This window comes from Centroberyx gerrardi, chromosome 8, assembly GCF_048128805.1.
Source record: "Centroberyx gerrardi isolate f3 chromosome 8, fCenGer3.hap1.cur.20231027, whole genome shotgun sequence".
Lineage (NCBI taxonomy): Eukaryota > Metazoa > Chordata > Actinopteri > Beryciformes > Berycidae > Centroberyx > Centroberyx gerrardi.
The window spans coordinates 33,542,416-33,550,034 of NC_136004.1; positions in this window are offsets into that span (position 1 = coordinate 33,542,416).

Genomic DNA, 7,619 nt, shown 5'->3' on the forward strand with positions numbered 1-7,619 from the left:
GCGACTTGTGTCAGAGAGCAACTCGTGTCAGAGAGCGACTTGTGTCAGAGAGCGTCTCGTGTCAGAGAGCGACTCGTGTCAGAGAGCGACTCGCAGCAGGAGGAGCTGCTGCTCCACTGATCTATAAAACACACTTCCTGTCCTGACAGGCTGTTTCTGTCTGCTGAACACTGGCTGTTTGTTTCACCGCTGCAGACCTCTCAGCTGGGTGGAGCCTGACTCCGAACACACTGGCCGTCGCTCTCCAAACCTCAGGGGGGGGGGCGCCCGGGGGGAGGGGGAGGGGGAGGGGGATGGGGAGGGGGGAGGGGCCGCCCGGGGGGACCGGACGGGCGGAGCAGGCGCAGAGAAGTTCTGCTTTCTACTAACAGGGATCATGACGGAAAACATGTTGTTTGGGCCCAGGGTTCAAAATACTGAACTATTCCTTTAAATAGTGAAGGAAGGAAGGGAGGGAGGAAGGAAGGGAGGAAGGGAGGAAGGGAGGAAGGGAGGAAGGTCACTCAACAGACTGACTAATTGATTGGATGATTGATCCTGGTCCAGCAGCCTGTGGACTTCCTAGCTTCCTTCAGACAGATCTGAGACACAAACTGCTCTAACAGGACAGACAGAGATCCTGCTGGACCACCGCTGGATCTGGATCTGGATCTGGATCCTGAACCAGACACACGGAGACACTTTTCTTTGTGTGTGATTGAATAATTGCAATTTTCTATTGTTAAGTTATTTTTATTGTTATTATTGCAACTTTTATTATCACTTTTCTGCTTTGGCAACAGATGAAGTATTTAATACTTAATCATTATTGATCACTAAGCTTTGGCAATATATACTGAACTGTACTTCATGCCAATAAAGCTCATTGAATTGAACTGAGTTGAATTGAGAGAGAGAGAGAGAGAGAGAGAGAGAGAGAGAGAGAGAGAGAGAGAGACAGACACACAGAGAGAGAGACAGAGAGAGAGAGACAGACAGAGAGAGACAGAGAGAGAGAGACAGACACACAGAGAGAGAGAGACAGAGAGAGAGACAGAGAGAGACAGAGAGACAGACACACAGAGAGAGAGACAGAGAGAGAGAGACAGACAGAGAGAGACAGAGAGAGAGAGAGAGACAGAGAGAGAGAGACAGAGAGAGAGAGAGAGAGAGAGACAGACACACAGAGAGAGAGACAGAGAGAGAGACAGACAGAGAGAGACAGAGAGAGAGAGAGAGACAGAGAGAGAGAGAGAGACAGAGAGAGAGAGACAGAGAGAGTCGATCAACAGAACATTAATCATCATTTTAATAATCAATTAATTGTTTTACTCATTTTCAAGTAAAAATCCAAACATTTGCTGCTTCACAAATACTAAGAAGTTCTGTTTTCCTGTTTCATTCTTTATTAAATGAATCCTCTGTTTCTGTCAGACTGAGGGGAGATCTGAAGACTCTGGACTTTATTTACACATTTTATACACTAAATGATTAATTGATTAGCCTAATTGATAAAATAATTAGTTGTTACAGAGAGAGAGAGAGAGAGAGACAGACAGACAGACAGACAGACAGACAGGTACCGGTCTACCTACCGGTCTTGCAGGGTCCCTTCCCTTTAGTCTTCATCTGTGGTTTGGAGAAGGACGCCTCTCTGAACTGACACATGTTCATGTATGTTCTGCCGTCCGAGCCGCACACCGCGTGCTGCTCCACACACACACACACGCTCTCCTCCTCCCCCCCTCCCCCTCCCGCCTCTCCGCCGCCCGGCCGCGGGTCCGCCCGGCACCGCAGGCCGGTCCCGCACAGGCCGTAGAAGCCGCTCGGCCGCCCCGGGTCGCAGGCCTGGCCCTCCAGGTTGCCGCACTCCTTGCAGCAGCCGCAGGAGTCCAGCACCAGGCCGGCCCGGCAGCCCCGGGCCGCGGGGCACAGCTCCGCCTCGCACCGCCCGCAGCCCGTCCCGTTCCGCCCGGCGAACTCCTCGTCCGGCCGGTCGTAGTCCAGCAGCGGGTCGGTGAGCCGGTCGGGCCGGTCCGTGGTGTGTTCGGGGAGTCTGTTGGGAATCCCGAGCAGGGGCGGAGGTTCAGACAGAGAACCAGCAGAACCGAACCCAGCACCGCCCGCATCTTCATCTCCAAACCCTCTAAACCTGAATCCAGTCAGCTGGTCTCACTGCTGCACGAGACAGATGTCCCGTCGGTTCCTCATGCGGTCACCGGGACCGGACAGGCAGCACCGGGTCGGCTGGTTCCGACACAGATTCCGGATGAAACCGACCGGTCTGTCTGTTGTTGAGTCTGTCTGTCTCTCTGCCCGTCTGTCTCTCTGTCTGTCTCTCTCTGTCTGTCTCTCTGTCTCTCTCTCTCTCTCTGTAACAGTTCAGTCAGATCGCTGAGGTTTAAACATCTGAGCTGCTCGCGCTGCGGACCGGACAGGCACGAGACATCAGAGTCAAGCTGGCCAGAATGTAACACTGGACTTCCGGTCACCACATTCAAAATAAAACCTGTTTAAGGACAGTTCAAAAAACATTTTTTGCAAAACGTCCTTCCTGTAGCAGATAATATTCAGAACGAGTCGTGACTGAATGTGTTTGCTGTTTCACTCTGAACTGTTCCAGACAACTTGAAGTCAATGTCAGTCACATTTGTTCCTTAAGACTTTTATATCCTGATGTCCAGTCCAGAATGAGCCTGACTGAAACCTTCTGTTAGACCGTCAGAGACTGAACGGTCGACTGAGAAGCATCATGACAGGAAGACAGACGGTTCTCAAGATTGGACTGCCACTAATTTTCTTTGCTGATGAGCTCACTTTGTTAATAAACCAACATGTTTTGACGTGCGTCAGAAAGCTTCTTGGGTGTTGCTGTCTTTCCGCCATATTGAGGTTTTATGCAGATTAGATTATTTTTGACACGCTCTCCTTTCACACTAAAATCTGTTTTTGATGCAGCAGAACATCAGTTCTCATAAAGAACCTGGACCACAGATAGACAGGCGCTCCCATACGGACAGTTAAGAGTCTCCAGTCCAGCTGACTGTGGAAGGAACCCAGGAGAACATGGGGAGAACATGGGGAGAACATGCAGATTCCACACAGAAAGAACCAGCTGGCTGTGTTCAGAGTCAGGCTCCACCCAGCAGAGACGTCTGCTGTGTTATAACAAACAGCCAGTGTTCAGCAGACAGAAGCAGTCTGTCAGGGCAGCAGGTCTGTTTAACAGATCTGTGTTTCTGTGTGCGGCCTGAGACCTGGAAACAACCAACGCATGTTTTCTTTTCATTTTTTCCAAGTCACGTTTTACGCTTTTATTTTGAAGGCAAACCTTCCTTATTTCCGGTCTTGTTCTGGCTAACTTGACTCAGCTGAGGCGGCCGGTAGCGGCTGCAGCCTCTTTGAAGTGAACAGATCAGCGCGCGCAGCAGCAGCTGTGTCTCCTGCTCCCCTCCCCCCGCGAGCAGCCGGGGAACTCATCACGGCCCGCATGGCTCACACGGTTCAGAGTTCTTGAGGCGGTTCCAGGAGTCCTTGAGAGGGTTCCAGGGTCCTTGAGAGGGTTCCAGGGTCCTTGAAGAAGTTCCAGGGTTCTTAAGAAGGTTCCAGGGTCCTTGAGGAGGTTCCTGGATTCCTTGAGGGGGTTCCAGGAGTCCTTGAATGAGTTCTAGGAGTTCTTGAGGGGGTTCCAACAGTTCTTTTTGGGGGGGGGGGGGGGGGGGGGGGGGGATCCAGAGTTCTTGAGGTGGTTCTATGGGTCCTTGAGGAGGTTCCAGCAGTTCTTGAGGGGGTTCCAGGAGTCCTTGAGGGGGTTCAAAGGTCCTTGAAGAAGTTCCAGGGTTTTTGAGGGGGTTCCAGGAGTCCTTGATGGAGTTCTAGTAGTTCTTGAGCGGTTCCAGCAGTTCTTAAAGGGGTTCTAGGGGTCCTTGAGGGGGTTCCAGGGGTCCTTGAGGGGGTTCCAGGGTCTGCAGCCAAATGAGGAAAAGACTCTTGCAGTATCAGGTTTCTCTTTCAGCTACAGTACAGACGGTTCAACATCCAATACTAAATCAATAACCATTAAAGTCCTCCTAAATCTGATGTTTGGGTTCCAAGCAGCCGACACACAGCCTGGCCCCTGCACTTCAGCCCAGGAAACCCCGTACATGACCCTGTGTGTGTCTGAGTCTGAGTTTCATCAATATAAAGTCAGAACAGACCTGGAGCTTCACTGCAGGATGAAGTCAGGAAACTTATCTGGAAAGCTTTAATAAAACTGACAGAAACATTCAGGAAGGTTTCTGTCTGTATCGGTTCAGTGAGCTGCCACCAATAATCAATCACAGTAACCCTCATCAATAACTCTCATATCTCCACCTGTCCCCAAAACTGTAGTTATTTAAACAGTTTATATAGTTAGAACTGACTTCTACTGTTTGGTTCCATCGTTTGGTCTCTGCTGAACCTTCAGGTTTATTGAACCGACGCCCTGCTGATCGATCACATGACGCTGCAGAGCTGATCGCATGTGATCTGCTATAAAACACCGGTGTTGTCCTGCAGTGATGAACAGATGCAGCTGGACTGTTTATCTCTCCAGACAGAAGTACAGTAACATGAAGCGTGTTCTGCTGCTGTGTGACGTCTGAACTCGTCTCAACAGGAGCAGCTGCAGGATTCATGTGAGAAATCACAGCTAAGAAATCAAGATTTATCCTTCGTTTCAATTTTCATTTTGAATTTTCATAAAACTGCGACTCCTGCTTCCTTGTATTCGTCACACGCTGCTCAGCAGAGAGCAGACCTGCTGTGTAAAATCACACTGAGTCTCTTCCAGCTGTATCTTCTGATCCCAGACCAGTTTCTCCCAGCAGCCTCGCTGGCAGACGGCGTTCAGAAGAGTCTAAACTGAACATTAAACCTCAGTGACGGACGTGTGTTTCCACCATGCGTCTCTGTAAGTGTGCTCACTCCTCTGCTGCTTTTAGAGCTACAAATTAAATGTTGAAAATAAAGCAGCGGCCTGTCAGACACGCAGCCAAATATAGACTGAGCAGCAGTTCAGTCTGCGGCAGCGAGCGGTTTCCCTGCTGCACAGAAACCGATCCAGACCGGAACAGGTACACGACACACAGTGTAATCCAGATCACTGCAGGATTTTGGGCTGTGCTGTACTTCCCCGGGTGCTGGACCCGTCTGAGCGGGCTGACGGCTGCATGTAGGAGGCTGAGTTACTCTCCCTGCTCCACCTCACACCGTGTTGTGATGCTCGCTCAGCACTGTTCAGCCTGCTGGCTATGGGATCAGTAAAGGGTCAAAAAGATTCTGAGCTTGTGAAATGATTTTTGCCAATAATCTGAGACTTGCAGCTGCATGTCACCATCTGAGAACACATGGAAACATGAATGTATTTGAATGTGTAAAAAAAGATTTAAGCAAACAAAAATAATTTGTAAATGGGTAGAAAAGATTTGTAGTTGTGAACATTTTGTGAACATGTAAAAAAAATTGTGCAAAAATGATTTAAAATGTGAGGTTTAAAAAAAAAGATTCAGATGTGATGAAAGATTCAGAACAGCAGACTGTGTGGAAACTGTCGCTCAAAGTCGAAGTCTGTTGGTGAGACATCAAGGTCACAAGTACGAGTCTGAGTCTGACGAGCCAATGGGAACGCTGCTCTGTTGACTATCCAGTCAGGGGGCGAGTGGCTCCGGCGCTCTGGTGTGCGTCACCATGGAGCCCGCCGGGTCCAGAGGATCCATCGAGACGAACTCCCACAGCGAGCGGAAGGGTGCGCTTGTTTTTAACGCCGGGGCGCTCAGGCTTGACGTAGGCGGAGTCAGCCGATAAGATGAAGTGCTAAAAGGCAGCTGGCGGCGCGTCACCAACCAGAGGAGTCAAAAATTATTCATAAACAGTGTCAGTTTTATTAAAGCTCCACATCATGTAAAGCAGGACTCCCTCTCCTCTGTGATGATAAAGGAGTTGGATGTGTATCTAAACATGGTGAAAGTATCAAAACTAAATCCACACAATCCATATTAGAAAAGCGAGCCTCTAAACGAGCCGTTTGGACTTCCGTAACTTTGCGGCGTCACAAAGGTTCGCTCATTATCATTTCTGTAAGAAATAATAGACTAACAAAGTGTTTTTTTCAAAGCGGTCGAGCGGTCGTCATCGTTTATTACCGGAGAGTTTTCCCTACCTGTAGCCGCCGGGCCGCGGCGTCTCACGTTTCGCTCTCGAAACGGTTAGCCGATCGGAACGGAGGGTCGTGAATATTAATGAGCCTTAAAGACACGGAGACAGAAACGGCCTGTTCTTGGTAAGGCTCAGAGAGATGCTGGAAAATGAACGTGGAGAAATGGATTGAGAGTGTTTTTTGACCTTCTCCTTTTAGCTCTTTATCTTATCAGCTGACTCCGCCCACGCCGAGCCCGAGCGCAAACTGCTGACACATCGCCTCCCAGTGGAGAGAACAGGCAGCGCAGGAGGGAATGTTCATGTTTTGTAGCTCTGATATCGGCCACTTTGTTTATGGTTGATTTTAAATTCATATGAAAATGTTTTTTGATGTGGGAGTTCCAACCAGTAAAACATGTGAACACATGATGTTAACACACTGCTGAACACACTGCTGAACACGCTGCTGAACACACTGCTGAACACACTGCTGAACACGCTGCTGAACACACTGCTGAACACGCTGCTGAACACGCTGCTGAACACACTGCTGAACACACTGCTGAACACACTGCTGAACACACTGCTGAACACGCTGCTGAACACACTGCTGAACACGCTGCTGAACACGCTGCTGAACACACTGCTGAACACGCTGCTGAACACACTGCTGAACACACTGCTGAACACGCTGCTGAACACACTGCTGAACACACTGCTGAACACACTGCTGAACACGCTGCTGAACACACTGCTGAACACGCTGCTGAACACACTGCTGAACACACTGCTGAACACACTGCTGAACACACTGCTGGGGAACGCAGCCTGCAGAGAATGTGTTGTGAGGAAAAGTGAACATTCCTCTGTGAAGTTTTTACAGAAATCTGAGACACATTCCACAGGAAGACTGTGTGTGTGTGTGTGTGTGAGAGAGACAGAGAGAGAGAGAGAGAGAGAGAGAGAGAGAGAGATTTATGTTGTAGGGTCATAATGTCTTGAGCAGAAGGATGTGTGTGTTTGAGAGACAGAAAGAGAGAGAGAGAGAGAGAGAGAGAGAGAGGTGGAAACGAGGATAGAAAGAGAGAGATTGATGGATGGAAAGAACATAGAACAGAGAAAGAGAAGGAGACAGCAGGAGAAGAAGAGAGATGGACAGATGAATGGATGGATGAAGAAAGAGAGCTGGACAGACAGCAGAGGAGGAGAGGAGGGAGGAGGAGAGGAGGAGAGGAGGGAGGAGGAGAGGAGGAGAGGAGTGTGTCCACACAGCGCAGCAGGCGCTCTGCTGCCTCCTGGAGGCTCGATGACAAACTGCTTCCTGCAGGCTTCAAACTGTCTGAGGAGTTTGTCTTCCAGTCTGCAGGAGAACAGCTGAGCGGAGCAGGAGAACAGCTGAGCGGAGCAGGAGAACAGCTGACCAGGGCAGGAGAACAGCTGACCGGAGCAGGAGAACAGCTGAGCGGAGCAGGAGAACA